A 20254-nucleotide genomic window follows, 5' to 3' on the forward strand; every position below is an offset into this window, starting at 1 on the left:
TGACAGTTTTGAGGGCCTGGTCTTCAAACACTCTTTTCTTCAGGCGGCCGAAGGTTGCACTGGCGCACTGGAGGCAGTGTTAGATCTCGTCGTCAATGCCTGCTCTTGTTGATAGGAGGCTCACGAGATAAGATAAGTGGTCCACATTGTCCAGGGCCACGCCATGGATCTTTATGTCTGGGGGGCAGTGCTGTGCGGCGAGGACAGGCTGGTGGAGGACCTTTGTCTTACTGATGTTCAGCGTAAGGCCCATGCTTTCATTCGCCTCGGTAAATACGTCGACTATGTCCTGTGTGTGCACAGACGCAGGCGTCGTCAGCATACTGTAGCTCGACGACAGAGGTTGGAGTGGTCTTGGACCTGGCCTGGAGACAGCAAAGATTGAACAGCTTCCCACTGGTTCTGTAGTTTAGTTCCCCCCCAATGGGGAGCTTGTCAACTGTGAGGTGGAGCATGGCAGCGAGGAAGATTGAGAAGAGGGTTGGGGCAATGACGCAGCCCTGCTTGACCCCGGTCTGGACGTGGATTGGGTCTGTGATGGATCCGTTGGTAAGGATCACGGCCTGCATGTCATCGTGGAGCAGGCGGAGGATGGTGACGTACTTTTGGGGGCATCCGAAATGGAGGAGGACGCTACATAGACCCTCGCGGTTAACAGTGTCAAAGGCCTTTGTAAGGTTGAAGAAGGTCATGTATAAGGGCTGGCGCTGTTCCCTGCATTTTTCCTGCAGCAGTCGCGCTGCAAAAATCATGTCTATTGTGTCCAGGAGGGGACGAAATCCACACTGCAACTCTGGGAGGAGCTCCTCAGCCCCGGGGAAAAGACGGTTGAGGAGGACTCTAGCGACGACTTTTCCAGTAACTGATAGGGAGATTCCTCTATAGTTGGACTTATCCCCTTTTTTAAAGATGGTCACGATCACTGCATCTCTAAGATCTCCCGGCATGCTCTCCTCCCTCCAGATGAGAGAGACGAGGTCGTGTATTTGCGCTAGCAGTGCCTCTCCGCCATACTTCAGTGCCTCAGCAGGGATTCCATCCGCTCCCGTAGCCTTGTTTTTTAGCTGTCTTTTGGCTTTTTCTACCTCGTGCAGTGTTGGGATCTCACTGAGATGGTAGCGGGTAGCATGCTGCAGAATGGAGTCGAGAACACTCGAGTCAAAGGCAGAGTCTCAACTGAGGAGATCTTCAAAGTGCTCCTTCCAGTGGGCCCTGACTGCCTCGGTGTCCTTGATGAGTGTTTCCCTGTTCTTGGACAGCAGCGGGGTGGAGCCTTGTGTGTTTGGACCGTATGTGGCCTTGACTGCGATGAAGAATCCTCACACATCATGGCTGTCAGCCAGCTGCTGTATCTCCTGCGCTTTCTCCATCCACCACCTGTTCTTTTGGTCCTGGGATTTTTGTCGGACCTTAGCCTTTAGCCATCTGTAATGCTGCTTTGCTGCTCCTGAGTTGGGTTGCTGTTTAAGGCTCAGAAATGCCCTGCGCTTGCAATCTATTAGCTCATGAATCTCCTGATCATTCTGATCAAATCAGTCCTGGTGTTTCCTGGTTGAGTGACTGAGCGTCTCTTTGCAGGCACTGGTTATGGAGGCCTGGAGGGCAGACCAAGCGCTGTGGGCATTCAGCGTCTCGGGGTCATCAAGGCATGCCAGGTTAGCTGTGAGGCGCTGACTATAAAGGTCTCTCTCAGCTGGGTCCTTAAGTGCCCCAGCATTGACTTTTTTGCGACACTCCAGGGCACTGCTGAGGGAGTGCTGCACTGTCGAAGGTGCTGTCTTTCAGATGAGACGTTAAACAGAGGCACTCCATCTGCCCTCTCAAGTGGACGTAAAATATCCCACGGCACTATTTCAAAGAAGAGCAGGGGAGTTATCTTATTGGCCAATGCTTATCCCTCAAACAACATAACAAAAAACGATTATCTGGTCATTATCACAAATCACTGTTTGTGGGAGCTTGCTGTGCGCAAATTGGCTGCCGCATTTCTCACATTACAACACTGACTACACTCCAAAAGTACTTAATTGGCTGTAAAGCGCTTTGAGATGTCTGGTGGTCGTGAAAGGCGCTATATAAATGTAAGTCTTTCTTAATGATTGACAATCAACCTTTCTGGAATAAAAATTAACTATTATAAGTATGAAGTCTCATTCCTTCAGGTTATGAATTGTTCTAGGAGATTTTAAAATGTCATTTTATTTTTTGTATTTTCCTGTCTCTTTTCTTTCCCTCTCTTTAATTCTCTTTCTGTACTTGATTTGACTTTGAATTCATGCCCTTTTCTCAGTGCATCCACTGTTTATTTCCAAATCCATTAATCACGTTGGTTGTTTGCCCTGTTCACTCAGATCCCAGAAACCCTGTTTCCCTTGCTACGCCTTTATCAGCTTGCACTTTCAGCAACGTTGTGGACAAAACATTTTTGAGCTGAAGATTGCAGCGGACACTGTTACATGCCTTGCTACAGTAAAATCTGGCCCAATATATTTGGAGGGCAGTACTGATACTAACATTTACTGATTAAACTAAAAGGTTTATTTTTAGCACATTGGTTAACTCATTTACTATAAATTCCTGTCTGCACAATATTAATACCATCATTAAAATGGTAAGTTAAAGCTGCAAGTGATGTAGCAGGTGACTAATGTAAGATTGACAGAATTTGTATCAATCTCTACAATTTAAGAATTGGCTGATGGATGTTAATGTTGATAAATGAAATGAATAGTGTGGATATATGCATACCATTTAGCATAGATTGTGATTGCAAAAGTAGAAGAGTACAAAATTAACAAGCCTCATTTGAGACAGGACACCAGGTGAATCACCCAACAAATGATATACACAGATACATGAAATAAACTAGCAAAAATAATGTTGATTAGCTCCTGCAAAAAAGAACTGTACACAATTGTCTAACCATTTAAAATGAATGGGAGGTGCATGCCCACGTTTCCAATCAATTGCCAGCAGGCATAGTTCTCCACCATTAACACAAAATTAGGAAATTACCCTCTATCGTGTCAATAGAATATATACTGGGGACAGGAGCTTTACTGAAATACATCACTTATGTTGCAACTTTATGTTTTTAATTTCTTAAACCACTGATTCTTACGGTTGATTACAAAACTGTAATTAGAACAAAGGATACAGATAGATTAAATAGAATAATAGGTACTTGGAACTTGGAAGCGAGTAACAGGCTGGATTCGGATCACGGGTGAAGATGTTTTATATTTACAAATGTGTGCTCCTCGTACAGAGCCTTTTTGACTGGCAGTGCATAATGGAAATTTGCATGGTCTCTAATGATTTTCTGTCCATTGATGTTAATGCATAGAAAATCTTGGGGAAACTTTATGAGACCATGTTCCTAACAGGGAACATCACCCACCAGGAGACATTTCAGAAGTTCAATTGCATATAAACTACGACCAAAACTCAAGTGTTTTTTTTTAGCAATCATATGAACTCCTTCAACTGTTTAATTTCCTTAAAACACACAAGAGCCACTTCCTCCAAAGCATCTGTAATTTGAAACTTAATCTTAATGGAATTTCATCTTCCAAAGTAAAAAAAAATGAAATGTAGAGATTTTTTTGGAGCCTCCTATCAGGTTTGGATATTTAAATATTCAACTTTGATGACACATTATTGCAGAACAGTCCAGATGTTCTTGACTTTCATCTACACCTGTGACTTAGGCCTTAAGCAACACTATCATTAATAATATATACAGATAATCTAACACATCATTGAACATCAAGTACAACAAAGAGTCTGTCTGCCATGCTGCACTTAATCCCTTGTTCTACCCAAGCCCGATAAATGATTAAAGATAGATTATACGATTTTGAGATTCAAGCATCACCTTAACTCTTCCATTTACTCCAACAGAGTAAATACATTTAAAAAAAATATTAATTTGTATATTTCTGTATTTCAGTCTTAATACAATAGAATATTGACATTTCTCATACCTGCCATTGTTATTTTTTCCACAGTTAGTTCATAAAGTCTTTGATATAATTTCAAAACCAAAATCTGCAGGATACAATTCTGACTCTGAGTTACCTCTCTAGCAATAATTACACTTTTGTTTACCAATGAAAAAGGCAATGCTGGCACAGTATGATCTAGCAGTTGCATGCCTGACTTCTATTTGTAGAGGTCTACTCTGACTCCTAAGCTCTTACAAAGATGCTAACTTGTCCAGTGTTGTTCTGGAGGCTTGCAAGTTTTGCACCAGTCCACTATTGGCAGCAGTTTGTGACTCATCTATCCTGACCTTACAGCTAATTGTGTGGCTGAATTCAAGTGGATGAATTTGGGAGACTGAAATTCCCCTGATTTGCACCTTCCGTAGCGCCTCCGGGGGGTGCTAACGGGGCGCAAAAGTGTTGCATGAGAGGTAGCGAAGGCGCGAACATAGTAGCACCGCGCCCCCACTGGTAGCACCCCGGGCCTCTGCCGATACTGTGGCTCTGTCATCACTGTGGCAGAAATTGACTAGCGTCCTATGAGGCCGCTGCGGGTGATGCCCGCACCAGCCTTATGGGTCGTAAACTGGGCTGGTGACTCATCGCGATGCGAATCTTAAAGGGGAGGTGAGCCGCACCGCGCGCCGCCATCTTTAATTTTTCCCGACTCACTGGGCGATTCACTGCTCCTTTCTCTGGGGCTGGGCCGCCATTGTGCAGCCCGGCACTCCATCTCGGTACCGGGCTGGGGCCACGGCACCCCTTAGCCCTGGTGACCCAATGGAGGCCTCAAATAGTTTGTGGAGTTTGCAGCGTCCCTTCACTTTAACGGTAGAGGAATAGAAACGCATCAGTGCTATGCTGAGAAGCCGCGTAGTGCTGCTGAACCTGCCTGGGTAGCGTCCCCGAATCCGCCCCAAAGGGAAGTGGAGTGTGTGACTTTTTATTCCACTTCTTGAGGGGTGTTAACCGGACTTTCGAGGCCAGGGCAAGACTTCCGCGCCGGGTGCAGGAAGTCCCGCCTCACCTCGGTTACTGCCCCCAAACGGGATGTAACCAAATTTCACCCCCTGGGTCACACGTTGCCTTGAAATGTGAGGTGTGACAACTTGGACCTGTATTAGAAGGTTACAGCAGGTTAAGGCCATCTTTTTTCTAGTCCAACAAAGGAGTTGGGTGATGACTTTGGTGGGAATGTTTTCTCTTAGCTGATAATGAAAAATTATTGAAAACTTGCAAGCATTTTTATTATGAGATGGAGAAATATGTTTCAAAAAGGTTTCTCATTTAAAAAAAAAATAGACTTTGGGGTTCGATTTAATTTTAGAAATTTCCAGACAGTTCAGTCTGTTTGATAGAAAAAAAGTAAACATTTTATAAAACCTAAAGTCGTGAAAAGTGATAATTTAAAGCTTATTATAAAGAATATTTTTCTCCTTTTAATTTATTGCAAAATTTTGAAGGTTCATGTGTATAAGAGCATTTAAAGGAATATTTAACGATTTAATGTGTTTGTCAAACATCTGTGACTGGCACAGAGTGGGTTTAAAATCCCTGAAGTACAAGTCCTGCACTGGGATTACTTGAACCACACTGGGATCCGTTTCCTGGCAAGCAAAGTCTCTAAGGCTGCAAAAATTATGGAAATTCATTGCCCGTGATTTCCTGAAGTTTGCTCAGGAAATATGTAGACAGCAATCTAATGGCCAAAAAAAGTGAAAGGCCCTTCCTGGCTTTTAATTTTAAAGCTGTGTTGTGCTTATTTAGGAATGTTTCATAGACAATTGCATTTTTTTACTACTTGAGGTTCTTCTATATTAATTTTTTTTTAAAGATTTTTTTTAAAACTTATTTTGGCCTGTGTTTTCACATCATTGTATTTCAGGGAGCATGAAATTCATTTTAAGTGCAATAAAGTCTTAATAGGGTCATTCCTTTTGGAATACTGCCTGCTTTTAGGGTGCTCAAGGCTAAGGAGAGGGGTTGCAGAGGAATGATCAGAGGGAGGTACACCTACCCTGGCGTGACCTGCACAGATCTATTACCCAAGTGTTTTGTTCTTTGGACCCTGTCAGTGCTACCTGAACATGTCAGAGGCGATGTGCCTTCACCATGGAGGCCTTTCCCTCAGTCAGGATTATCCCTGATATGCCATATACTTAAAATGAATGTCATGTTCCCTGAAATACAATGATATGAAAACACAAGCCAAAATAAGTTTGGACCGGGGTCAAGCAAGACTGTGTCATCGCATCAGTGCTCTTCTCGATCTTCCTTGCTGCAATGCTCCATTTCACCCTCAGCAAACTCCCTGCTGGAGTGGAGCTAAATTACAGGACTAACGGGAATCTGTTCTACCTCTGCCGCCTCCAGGCCAGATCCAAGGTCGTCCCATCCTCCTTCATTGAATTACAGTATGCAGATGATGCTTGCGTCTGCGCACACTCGGTGGCCAAACTCCAAGCCATCATCAACACCTTCACCGAGGCATACGAGAGCATGGGCCTTACACTAAACATTTATAAGACAAAGGTCCTCAACTAACCTGTCCCCACCACACAGCACTTTCCCCCCCCCCCCCCCCCCCCGGTTATCAAAATCCACAACAAGGCCTTGGACAACATGGACCATTTTCCATACCTCGGGAGCCTACTGTTAACCAGGGCAGACTTTGACGATGAGGCCCAACACCGCCTTCAGTGTGCCAGCGCAGCCTTCGTCGCCTGAGGAAGAGAGTGTTTGAGTGGACCTGAAACCTGGCACCAAGCTCATGGTCTACAGAGCAGTGGTGATACCCGCCCTCCTATATGGCTCAGAGACATGGACTATGTACAGCAGGCACCTCAAAATACTGGAGAAGTACCACCAACACTGCCTATGCAATAGCCTGCAAATCCATTGGCAGGATAGGTGCACAAACGTCTGTGTTCTCACTCAGGCCAACATCCCCAGCATCGAAGCACTGACCACGCTCGATCAGCTCTGCTGGACAGGCCACATCATCCACATGCCTGACACAAGACTCCCAAAACAAGTGTTCTACTTGGAGCTCCGACATGGCAAGCAAGTCCCAGGTGGGCAGAGGAAACGCTTCAAGGACACCCTCAAAGCCTCTTTGAAAAAATGTAACATCACTATCAACACCTGGGAATCCCTGGCCCAAGACCGCCTAAAGTGGAGGAAAAGCATCTGGGAAGGTGTTGAACACGTTGAGTCTCTTCGCCGAGAGCAAGCTGAAGCCACGCGTAGATAGCAGGAGGAGCACGCGGCAACCCAAGTCCCCCACCCACCCATTCCTTCAACCACCATTTGCCCCACCTGTGACAGAGACTGTAGGTCCCGCATTCAGTCACCTGAAAACTCATATTTAGTGTGGAAGGAAGTCACCCTCGATTCCGAGGGATTGCCTGATGACGATGATGATATGCCAAGTATTTTGTACAAGCAGAAAAGTAATTTTGAGATGCTGTAAACAGAGGGAGTACATGCAAATTAACAGACATGTGCCCAATCTGCAAGCCACCCAGGGTGTCAAGAGGTGATTATGTATCAGGTTATATTACATTGATGTGAGATGTAAACCCCTTGGAAAATGAGAGTGTGACAAGACTCTCAATTGTACATTGGATTTTGATGGTAAGCAAGATATGTAATCGAAGAGCTGTGAGGTTGTGTGGAGGCTTGGAATGGGTGATCAGTAAATGTGGAACAGGTTGATAGGCAATACTTTATGACATAGAAACGGGAGCCATTTATCCAATGTGTGATACTGTTGGGTATTTCTCATTTTCCTTAAAGTGTGCTGTCTTTTCCTGCATCTATTTGCAGATCCTGCAGGTAATGTACACAGTATTTGGCTTGACCTTGCCTCCTGCCAGCCATGATGTACTGCTATCCTTTGGGAAAGGCACCCTGAAATACTAAACCGGGCAGCTTTGCCTCCACCCACAACCTGCAGCAGCACATGTACTTTTCTAGCTATGGAACAAGGAGCCATGGCCTGCACTGGTCCATTCGTTCCCACAGACTCAGTTTCATGCCTACACTATGGGTCTCCTGTCACTTCATCTTTGTTTGATTCTACCTTTCCCTCCCTCCATCTTCAGCCTTACCAAAGCCTGGCAAAGGATTGAAATGCATCTTGAGCCTTTCCAAAAGCCTGAAGAATTTTTGCCTACTTACCTTTTAAGTTAAAGCATTTTGCATTCCCTGCACAAGGCTGAAGCTGTGCAGGCAGCTACGAAAATTATGTAAATGAACACAGCTTCCCCATAAAAATTATTGACTGGCAATTAACTAACTGTGTTGTTGAATTGCTGCATAAATATGAATAGATATTACTTAAATGCCCATTAAACTGAGATTTTAAAATTAAAAACATTTAACTTTTCCTCTTTTTTTGAAAACATTTTTTATGAACTACATGCACATTTTTAATTGTAATGTGTGACCTAATAATAATGCAGGAATACACAGTCTTAAAACTAGTATAGACTAGAATGAGAGGGGATCTCATAGAAACGTTTAAAATTCTGACGGGTTTAGACAGGTTAGATGCAGGAAGAATGTTCCCAATGTTGGGGAAGTCCAGAACCAGGGGTCACAGTCTAAGGATAAGGGGTAAGCCATTTAGGACCAAAATGAGGAGAAACTTCTTCACCCAGAGAGTGGTGAACCTGTGGAATTCTCTACCACAGAAAGTTGTTGAGGCCAATTCAATAAATAGATTCAAAAAGGAGTTAGATGTAGTCCTTACTACTAGGGGGATCAAGGGGTATGGCGAGAAAGCAGGAATGGGGTACTGAAGTTGCATGTTGAGCCATGAACTCATTGAATGGCGGTGCAGGCTCGAAGGGCCGAATGGCCTACTCCTGCACCTATTTTCTATGTTGAAAAGTTTGTTACGTAACTATCGAGTGCACAATACATTTCTGTGGACTGGCACAATGACGATTGCAAAAGTCCTGATTTACCTACAGGGCCTTAAATCTACTCGGGCCTGTTGTTGGCATCCTATCTGATCTACTCAAGAATGGTTCATAATAAAATAAGCCATTGTTATGTTATGGTATTTGAGAGCTAGCCAAACCCTTCACATAACAATGGGATTATTATAATTTAGGCAAGTGATTTGGTGCAGAGTGACACCACACCATGTGGAATTCTGCAGTTATCACTTACTTATTAAAGAAATCTTTGTTAAAGTATAAAATCTTCAGGTAAATACGGCAATCCTGCTCTCCATCAGAGAAGCCACACGCAAAAAGGCAGCATGTGACAGATGTAGACGTGCAATATTGCAGCCTGACTCTCCAACTCTCATTCCTATAATCACATCTCCCTACCCTTACCCTCTTATTCAACCCAAATTAGGTTCCACTGCATAATACACAGATAATTCTAAAAATGCCATTATTTCATTCGGAAATGCTATTATTACAAAATGTAATTCATTGCCATGTGAAAACGAGTTTGTAATTTTTACCAAAAGTACACCAGCTGTGATCATCCATTCTTCTTAATTACAACTGTCAACACCACATGCTCATCAGTGAAGTCTGCTTACAAAGGCACACGATTCACATGTTTCATTGTAAGATATTCTGCACCTTGTCAAAATACAGATTCTATTTAAAGTATCATACAGCATTGAGTAACATGGCAGTAACATATCCAGAGGCTACGATAAGCTTGCCCTTGCAATGCATCAACACCATCTCAACTCAGATGTCTTACTATCTTGGAAGACAGCCCAGAATATTATTCTGTATAATATGTAGAAATGTAACAATTTCTTATCATTTTCCCTACTGAATAAGAATGAATATCAGGATCAGGAAAAAGCCAACTCTCACATCTATACCACATGATTTGACAAGCAGCAATATTGGGACTTATTTAGCTGAATAATGCAAAGGAATTTTGTATTTATTATATAAAAACAACAGATGGTAAGGGATGGATTAGCAAGGGGCATGCAGTCCCTTGTCTGTGTTTTAAGGCTGGTACATGGAAGCTGTGGCTCTTGACAAGTAATTCCAGCCAGTCAGTCATGCACACTCCAGCTCCAAAAAGAAACACTTGTGATGGAGTATACCTTTGCAGTGCTTCTCTAATCATCTGTCTTTTTAAATAACATCCGGACTTAAAATGAATGCTGGTCTGCTAGACACAGACGAGAAGATTTTTTTCTTGGACCACGGCCAGCAGTCGTGTGAATAAAATCATGGGCCTAGGATGGTGTTCCTAGTACCTGCACAATGATGACTGGTGCTCAGTGATGTGCAGGAACATTTCCTGCTGTGTGCCCTTCTTCTGACAGAAGCAACCAAGGTAAATTACTACTCCATGCTTTTTGTTTGTTTTTTAACAATACAATTGTACAGGAGAGTGTTTATATTAACATTAGATTTGTCAAGTTGTTTGTAGTATAAATTTTGGTGCGGGATTAGAAAGAGGGGTTAATCTAGTCAGACTGGAGAAGGCCGCAGAAGGAAGCCAGTGGCATGAATGTCTGAGAGGAGTCTGATTCTTGATTCTATTGTGAGGAGAATTTACACCAGAGAGAGAATTATTATTTACAGATATTTTATTTAAATGAAAAACATTTGACATTTTCAAAATGATAGTTTAAAAAAACTGCATTCGACAATTCATAGACTGAGTCATCTTCCCTAGAGACTAGCAGAAATTGTATTGAATTCTGTGAATAAGTTGCTACTTTAATGAGGTGATGCAGATTTTTGATACTGCATAGACATATTAAAAGTAATTCAATTTTAAAAATAATTTAAAAGAACAGCAATATATTTTTCCTCCTTGAAAAGATACTTGGCAAACCTCATAACCAATTGGCCTACAGTTTTCGCTAGGTTTTCAATTAGCCCGAAATCAACCAAACCAGCGCAAAGGATCGAGGAATCTTAAGCACAAATTACGTCCAATGCAAATGGAGTTTCCGCGATCTTCTGCATTAGTTTAAAAAACATCGCACTTGAATCCAGCCCCACCCACAAATCTGGCCACATCCCCAAATCGAATTAATCACTTTCCGCTAATTGTGCCCGGTGATGAGCAAATGAGTTTGAACGGAAGCTTGAGCAAAACAACTTCTTAAAACTAGCACAATTTGTGTCAGATTGCCCATTGTGCCCAAAGTGGAAACTCATGGTTCTTGTGATGAAATACATCATTGTGTTACTTGCAAGTGATATCATAACAGAAATGGGTCCTCTGGCTCATTTTCTGGTTTCAAACAGAAAAGCCTTATCAGGCACTTTTGCATAGAGACATTTAACATATGGGGGTCAATTTTCATCAAGCCTTCCGCCCGCCCAAATGCTGCCCAAAGTGCTGCCGATGGCCACCGAGGTACTTTGGGCAGGATATTCATGGCTGAGGTCCCTTGAAGGTCGGCAGGTGGCAAATGGACAACGTACACCGCCAATCTGGGCGGGAGGTCTCATTCTCGACGGCAGCGGCGCTTGCAGCCCAAGTGCCACCGAGGATGAAGTTGGGCCCACGGGGGGTCGAAGACCTGAAAAAAAAATCACCAATAAAAAATACAAAAACTATCCGAAGACCTTCAGGGGACCCCATGCAGGTAAGTCACTGTTGAAATTTTTTTAAATGTTCACTTAACTTTTTTCAGGTTCTTGAGACTTACCATCGGGGACAGACCAGCCTGCAGCCAGCGGTCCACCCCCGTTCTGCCGCTGACTCCCGCCCGCAGGAATTTGGGAGCTTGCCACTCGGCCGTCCACTGACATCAGCGGGCGGTTCCCAGCGGCTCTCCCATCCCGCCCAATCCAGGCCACCTCCAAAGTGGCACTGGACGGATCTTCAGGAGGAATATCGGCGGGAGTGGGCGACAGTGGACTGATGAATTTCGGCCCCATGAATACTGTACTTTGCTGGTTGTCCAGTTGTTTGTGATACAGAGGATACTTTTTTAGCGATTTGTTCAGCTGTCTATTGACCTCCAGCTCTTTGTGAGAGCAAAGGGACTTCTTTTAGTGACAAGGGGGCATATGGTTTTCTGAATATAAAATTAATATTTTGTGAAGCATGATAGAACTCACTGTGGCATGTAGCTGTCAGATACAGGTTTCTACCTGCCGAGTTCCTAATCTCAGGTAATTCATGAGGGATGAAATGAAAGGGGAGGAATGATATCTGTAATGATGGAGACATATTTAAGAGAGAGTTGCTCTGCGCAAGTCTCACTCATCTGCTTGTCATCAAATCAGGAAATGCCTTGTCTGACGTGAGGCATCAGGTCAGCTTGTTGCAATCTGGGTTGGAGATCACGAGGAAAGAAAAAATCAAATCCTCACAGTCTCCTCCCTCCCCCCCACCCCCCCCCCCCCCCCAATAAAGGGACCTCACTGTTTAACATTATCTTTTAACTAAGGTAGTGTTGAACCCTTTCAAATCAAGAGATATGAAGTAGTTTCAATACAGTTTCCAACAAAGATAATGGTGAACAATGACATTGTTTTTCAACCCTATTGAATCCACAATGAACTAACTCAGCAGGTGGAACAGTATCTGGACATTGTTAAATTAAGAGTCAGGAGTGGTGTGGCAGATATTTCAGCACTGTGATGCAGAATTATCAATGTATTTTATAGCACATACAATTTTTAATATAACAGACACTTGTATTTGCATTATTTTCCAACATTGTTTGAAATTATGATCTCTGGCAGTAAGTGTTTACATTTAAATTTTTTGAAAAGCAATTTTTTTCTTGTGTTTGTAGGAATAAAAATACTGCATTCTGCCAGCAAGAGGACTAGCAAAAGTTTCAGCTGCAAAGGAACAGCAGTTGGCATCACAGGTTGGCCTTTTCAAAAACCAGCAACATATTCCATTTCTCTCTCTCTTGTGTAGGCCACCCATAGTCTGCATTATCCTGCATTTCGAAGTACATGAATAGCTAGGCTAATTACTTCTCTAAGACCACCACCAGTGCTGATTTGTGATTTGCCAGAGGATAAATTTAAATGGAGAGTTGGATGGTATCTGTATTACCCTCACAACCACCCACTCAAAATGTCTCCACTTACATTTCTTCCCATCCTTTGTCGGTATGTTTTCCCCTTTTCCTTTTGGCCTCCATGGACTATGAGCCCCAGTCCTTTACTGTGTGCCCCAGTGGTTTACCGTGCGCCCCAGTCATAAGGACATAAGAAATAGGAGCAGGAGTAGGCCATACGGCCCCTCGAGCCTGCTCCGCCATTTATTAAGATCATGGCTGATCCGATCATGGACTCGGGTCCACTTCCTTGCCCGCTCCCCATAACCCCTTATTCCTTTATCAGTTAAGAAACTGTCTATCTCTGTCTTAAATTTATTGAATGACCCAGCTTCTACAGCTCACTGAGGCAGTGAATGCCACAGATTTACAACCCTCTGAGAGAAGAAATTCCTCCTCATCTCAGTTTTAAATGGTCGGGCCCTTATTCTAAGATTATGCCCCCTAATTCTAGTCTCTCCTATCAGTGGAAACATCCTCTCAGCATCCACCTTGTCAAGCCCCGTCATAATCTTATGCGTTTCAATAAAGATCGCCTCTCATTATTCTGAATTTCAATGAGTAGAGGCCCATTCTACTCAACCTTTCCTCATAAGTCAACCCCCTCATCTCCGGGATCAATCTAGTGAACCTTCTCTGAACTGCCTCCAAAGCAAGTACCTGTGTATCCTTTCTTAAATATGAAAACCAAAACCGTACGCATTATTCCAGGTCTGGCCTCACCAATACCCTGTATAACTGTAGCCAGACTTCCATGCTTTTATACTCCATCCCCTTTGCAATAAAAACGCAAAGATTCCATTGGCCTTCCTAATCACTTGCTGTACCTGCATACTAACCTTTTGTGTTTCATGCACCAGGACCCCCAGGTCTCGCTGTACTGCAGCACTTTGCAATTTTTCTCCATTTAAATAATAACTTGCTCTTCAATTTTTTTTCTGCCGAAGTGTAAACCTCACACTTTCGAACATTATATTCCATCAGCCAAATTTTTGCCCACTCACTTAGCCTGTCTATGTCCTTTTGAAGGTTTTTTGTGTCCTCCTCACACATTGCTTTTTCTCCCATCTTCTTATCGTCAGCAAATTTAGCTACATTACACTCAGTCCCTTCATCCGTTAATACAGATTGTAAATAGTTGGGGTCCCAACACTGATCCCTGTGGCACCCCACTAATTACTGATTGCCAACCCGAGAATGAACCATTTATCCCGACTCTCTGTATTCTGTTAGTTAGCCAATCCTCTATCCATGCTAATATATTACCCCCAACCCCGTGAACTTTTATCTTGTGCAGTAACCTTTTATGTGGCACCTTGTCAAATACCTTCTGGAAGTTCAAATACACCACATCCACTGGTTCCCCTTTATTCACCCTGTTCGTTACTGATCTATAATTTCCTGCTTTTTGTCTGCCTCCTTTTTTAAATAGGGGCATTACATTTGCAGTTTTCCAATCTGCTGGGACCTCCCCAGAATCCAGGGAATTTTGGTAAATTACAACCAATGCATCCACTGTCCCTGCCGCTACCTAGGATGCAAGCCATCAGGTCTAGGGGATTTATCCACCTTTAGTCCCATTATCTTACTGAGTACCACCTCCTTAGTGATTGTGATTGTGTTAAGTTCCTCCCCCTCTATAACCCTTTGACTATCCACTGTTGGGATATTTTTAGTGTCCTCTACCGTAAAGACTGATACAAAATATTTGTTCAGAGTTTCTGCAATCTCCATGTTCACCATCACTAATTCCTGGTCTCATCCTCTAAGGGACCAACATTTACTTTAGCCACTCTTTTCGTTTTTATATACCTGTAGAAACTCTTGTTATCTGTTTTTATATTTCGTGCTAGTTTACTTTCATAGTCTATCTTCCTTTTCTTAATCATTTTTTTAAACATTCTTTGTTGGCTTTTAAAAGCTTCCCAATCTTCTGTCCTCCCACTAGTTTTGCCCACTTTGTATGCCCTTGTTTTTAATTGGATACCATCCTTTATTTCTTTAGTTAGCCACGGATGGCTATCTTTTCTTTTACACCCTTTCCTCCTCACTGGAATATATTTTTCTTGAGAGTTATGAAATATCTCCTTATATGTACGCCACTGTTCATCAACCGTCCTCCACTTTAATCTGTTTTCCCAGTCCAACTCTGCCCTCATACCTTTGTAGTCTCCTTTATTTAAGCTTAGTATGCTGGTTTGAGATCCAGCTTTCTCGCCCTCCATCTGAATTTGAAATTCAATCATGCTATTCCAAGGGGATCCTTTACTAGGAGATTGTTTATTAATCCTGTCTCATTACACAGCACCATATCTAAGATAGCCTGCCCCCTGGTTGGTTCCTTTACATACTGCTCAAGGAACCTGTCCCTTATGCACTCTATGAACTCTTCCTCAAGGCTACCCTGACCAATTTGATTTGTCCAATCAATATGGAGGGTAAAATAACCCATGATTGTTGCTGTTCCCTTTTTACCTTTACCGTGTGTCCCAGTCCTTTATCAGATGTGCGGCAGGTGACCCAGTCCCAAGTTTCTTCCAGTGCTACTCTTTTATATTGGCACTAGTGACCCTGGTTATCCAGCATGATGTGGCCTCCTTTCACTGCTTCTCTGCATTCCTGTGTACTAGTACACATCATCTATCTGTTGAGATGAGGAATATATCACATAGTGAATAAAGGAGTTAACCCACATCAAGCTGTGCTGTGCAGTATCATGGTAGTATATTTAAAGTTGGGTGATGTGATCAATTTAAATAATGCTATGATTGAATTGAAATCAGAAGAGTTCATGTTTGCATCGGCTTATCTGTTCATTAAGGAGGTGTGCCTGCTTAGCCTTCCAAAGAGATGTTTAGCACCCCTTTGAGTGACATTTATGATTAAAATGAGTGTGACAGAAAACAAATTCAGTTAAACATATGGAGCTGTGTTTAATTTTAGGAGTGAGATACATCAAAATAGATCACTTTTATAAACCACCACGAGTCTTAACAGGTTTAAATATTTACAGTATTGTATAGAAGTACAGGATGATAAATATTTCTGTAAAGTACTTTAATTTGGCAATTTTGTTATTTGAGAGACAACGGCTCAGATTTTGCTGCAATAATAACGGTGAGGCTAATGGCGCTTGCTCTCCCTTAATTCCATCTGTATGTCCCAATCTTTACTGTGTTTCCTGTACAATGAATTAAATGTAATTTATATTTTCTTGTTTTTTACTTCCTGGTTTGTAGTAACATAGAAACATAGAAAATAGGTACAGAAGTAGGCCATTCGAGCCTGCACCACCATTCGATAAGATCATGGCTGATCATTCCCTCAGTACCCCTTTCCTGCTTTCTCTCCATACCCCTTAACCCCTTTAGCCATAAGGGCCATATCTAACTCCCTCTTGAATATATCCAATGAACTGGCATCAACAACTCTCTGCGGCAGGGAATTCCACAGGTTAACAACTCTCTGAGTAAAGAAGTTTCTCCTCATCTCAGTCTTAAATGGCCTACCCCTTATCCTAAGACTGTGTCCCCTAGTTCTGAACTTCCCCAACATCGGGAACAATCTACCCACATCTAACCTGTCCCATCCCGTCAGAATCTTGTATGTTTCTATGAGATCCCCTCTCATCCTTCTAAACTCCAATGTATAAAGGCCCAGTTGATCCAGTCTCTCCTCATATGTCAGTCCAGCCATCCCGGGAATCAGTCTGGTGAACCTTCGCTGCACTCCCTCAATAGCAAGAATGTCCTTCCTCAGATTAGGAGACCAAAATTGAACACAATATTCCAGGTGAGGCCTCACCAAGGCCCTGTACAACTGCAGTAAGACCTTCCTGCTCCTATACTATAGTCTGTGTTTCTTAGTGAAGGTTCTTCAATCTGATTGGTTGAAGACCCTCTCTGCTTGTTAGCCTGCTCACAGATACCACAGATCTCCTGTAAAGGATGTCACACTGGATCAGACGCTCCATTAGTATAAATCTCTGGTGACAAGCCCGCAAAAATTCTCTGAGCAACTGTATGAAAACCATTCCTGTGCCGCCAAGAGCAAAATCCAGGCCAACATGTTTCACTTCACCAGTTTTAAAAACCCTCTTCCTATTATGTACTGCAAATCTGCACCACAATTCTCCGTTGCTTTCGTAGTGGCAGTAACGGTAAACACTTTCAATAATACAAAAGGTAATGTGTTGAAGGCTCACTGTCATGGTTCATGATCTTAACAGAACATCCTTGACTATGTTAATACTGATATGACACATTTCTCTCCCAGGTTATTATATATTATTGATTATATATTGCTGTATATGTTATGGAAAAAAGTGCTTGTACACATTTCTACGATTTGCTTACGGTTAAGCTCTTGCAAACATGAAATGCTGTATTCTGATGAAGTGCTAGTGTCTGCAATCTAATTGATAACACATATTGGTATAAATATGGTTGCAGATTCCTCTTTATTGTGGTGTTTACGGTACTAATACATACTTGCCCTTATCAATATGGCAACTGAGATTTTTCTCCGCTATTTGCTTGACCAAATAGAGAAAAGTCTTTTCATGTGATTGCACTTTTAGTTCTCGGTTTCCTTTTTTGTTCCCTTCTATGCAGGTACATAACAGAAGGAACACCATTTTCCTGCTTGATTGTTGCTGCAGAATATTACTGCCCTTTGGGGTGAGGTAGTAGGTTGTATAGTTTTAGGGTTACACCCTTCCGGTCAGATAACTATACAATCTACTGTCTTTCCTAAGGTGGTTGTCAAAACTGCGATGGATCAGTTGAAAACCATACATGTTATTTTAATTATGTGGACATATTTTAGAATGATTTAAATAATCCTGTCAAATGAAGATCTTAGACCAAGCATGATTGGTCAATTATTCTTTTTTAGGTTGTAAAGCACTTGTTTGATTAAGGATGTGGAAGATGTCCAATTAATAATGTAGCCAAGTAATCAATGTGTGACAAAAGCACAGCAGAGGTGAATATTTCCTGGATTTGATCACTGTTGGGCACGGTATGTTTATCCCATGATTATCAACACTCCTACAGTTCTTTTCAAGTGAAAAAATTAATAAAATGTTGCATCAGCATTTGAATACAGAATAATACCTGATCTTGCCAAATAATATGGTTGCTCAGTTTTTTGCTTCCTAATATGACCTCAAAGTAAGTAAAATTTGACACACTTACCTTTCCGTGGAGCCGAGAGAAACAGAACTGCTCCTCCTGGCTCCACAGCACTCCTGAAGGCCGCTGCTGGCCCAAGATCACCCCACTCCTGTTCCCCTCCCTCGCCCCAGAAATGGGCCTCAACAAATTTCCACCCTTGAGTTTCGATCTACTTAAAAAAAATTTTTACAGAAAAGCAGCTTATATATTTAAGTATTTATGGTTGGATAGATATTTATGATGGTATAAATGAAGGTACAGGCCCTGAAATTCTCTGGGGGTTCCACTGGTCCCCCTCTATAATTTCAGTGAGAGACTGCTTGAACCCCCACGGAAACAGAGTGGGGTGGGGCGGGGCGGGGACCCAGGGGCGTGGAATCGCTAAGCCAGGGATTCCCACCTTTACTTTGGATAGGAACCCAGCATATTAGCTGAAGCTCATACACCGAGAAATGAAGCATACGGGCCTCCACAAGGTTGAGTGTGGCCCACGTCTGGCAAGATGTTTGGCCTCCCGAAAAGGACATTTAAAAAAAAATGATTTAGTGGATCTGCTCCCTTTCTCGGGGATAATTGGAGTCATGGCCAAGGTTGGGGCAGTGAGCCTGGAAAAATGCTCCCATGGACGGGCAGTTTTCTGGAGCATGGGGTAGGTAGGCAGACAGGCATAAACGAATTGCCCCATGCAAATGAAGTGACCTTCCACTAACTTAAGGATAAGTGTTGGAGGACAGTGAGCGTGATCACAGACACAATCACTAAGATTGCTCCAGTAGAATTTCAGGGCCACACTGTTTAACTGGGCTCATGTTCTGATTGGCCAGGTATCAAATTTGTAAAATAGCTGGGGCAAATATTATGATGCTTTTGCTACAATAATTTTGCAAACTGTATAATGTGTAAAATACAATTTGTGTGTTCCTACTAGATTGAATCCTGGGATGAGAGGGTAGTCTTATGAAGAGAAATTGAGTAGAATGGGCCTATACTCTCTGGAGTTTAGAAGAATGAGAGGTAATCTTATTGAAATAAATAAGATTCAGAGGGCTTGACAGGATAGATGCTGAGAGGTTGTTTCCCCTGGCTGGAGAATCTAGAACTAGCGGCCATAGTCTCAGGATAAGGGATTGGCCATTTGGAACTGAGATGAGGAGAAATTTCTTCACTCAGAGTCGTGAATCTTTAGAATTCTGTACTCCAGAGCAATGTTCCCTTTAATTTTTTTTCGGTGCATTGCTGCACATGCACAGTATCTTTTCCAGTGGCAGAAGCTGGTGAGTGGCCTGTGTGGGGCCTCCCGATTGGTGCGCAGCCGCACATCTTAGGGGGAACGTTGCCCCAGAGGGCTGGAGATGTTCAGTCGTTGAGTGTATTCAAGGCTGAGATCGCTAGATTTTTGGACTCGGGAATCAAGGGATGTGGGGATTGGGCAGGAAAGTGGAGTTCAGGTCAAAGATCAGCCAGGATCGTAATGAATGGCGGAGCAGGCTCTATGGAATCTATAGCCTTCTCCTGCTCCCATTTCTTATGTTCTTGCATTTGGCTTCAGGCATTGCTCATCAGTCAGCCGTGACAGTATCTCAATGTTCTGCCAGAGTGAGGTAGTAGGTTGTGTAGTTTCAGGGTAGTGATTTTGCCCCATTAGAAGATAACTATACAACCTACTGCCTTCCCTGAAGAGCAATATGACGGCCCGCAACCTGCTTTCAGAAAACAAACTCACAAAATATGGTGCATGCAACAATGAAGAAAAGCACAAACAGTTTCTCTTTAAAACCAGCGGTAAGTTTCAATGGTATTTGATAAATTATTTTTAGTTATTCTAGAAAGTAGTAAGTTGGTGCAGACAGGCACTGGTTTCTTATTTTGTTCATATGCCTGTTTGAGAGCAATCCTGTACCTGCATCACCATGGCAATTGGATGCTACAGTGATTTATCCAGTGTGAACTGCCAATGACTAACAAACATGCACACATGAATGAATTCTAAAGCAGGAATAAGCAATTGGAATGTACTGTAATCCAATCTAGAATTTATTCAATGGGGATTA

At 42.6% G+C, this 20254-nt stretch overlaps 1 long non-coding RNA gene across 2 annotated transcripts in view; it reads left to right on the top strand.

Moving 5' to 3' along the window:
* Positions 1-20254, top strand: part of LOC139280816 (uncharacterized) — a 149756-nt gene that overhangs the window by 67548 nt on the left and 61954 nt on the right. Inside the window, exon 4 of one of the 2 annotated variants that reach the window (XR_011596776.1) lies at positions 12751-12828. The exons of the other annotated variant lie outside the window; for it this stretch is intronic. This is a non-coding gene — a long non-coding RNA (uncharacterized lncRNA). The remainder of the gene's footprint in view (positions 1-12750; positions 12829-20254) is intronic. 2 annotated transcript variants of the gene reach the window in all.

The sequence above is a fragment of the Pristiophorus japonicus genome, chromosome 15 (genome assembly GCF_044704955.1).
Source record: "Pristiophorus japonicus isolate sPriJap1 chromosome 15, sPriJap1.hap1, whole genome shotgun sequence".
Classification (NCBI taxonomy): domain Eukaryota; kingdom Metazoa; phylum Chordata; class Chondrichthyes; family Pristiophoridae; genus Pristiophorus; species Pristiophorus japonicus.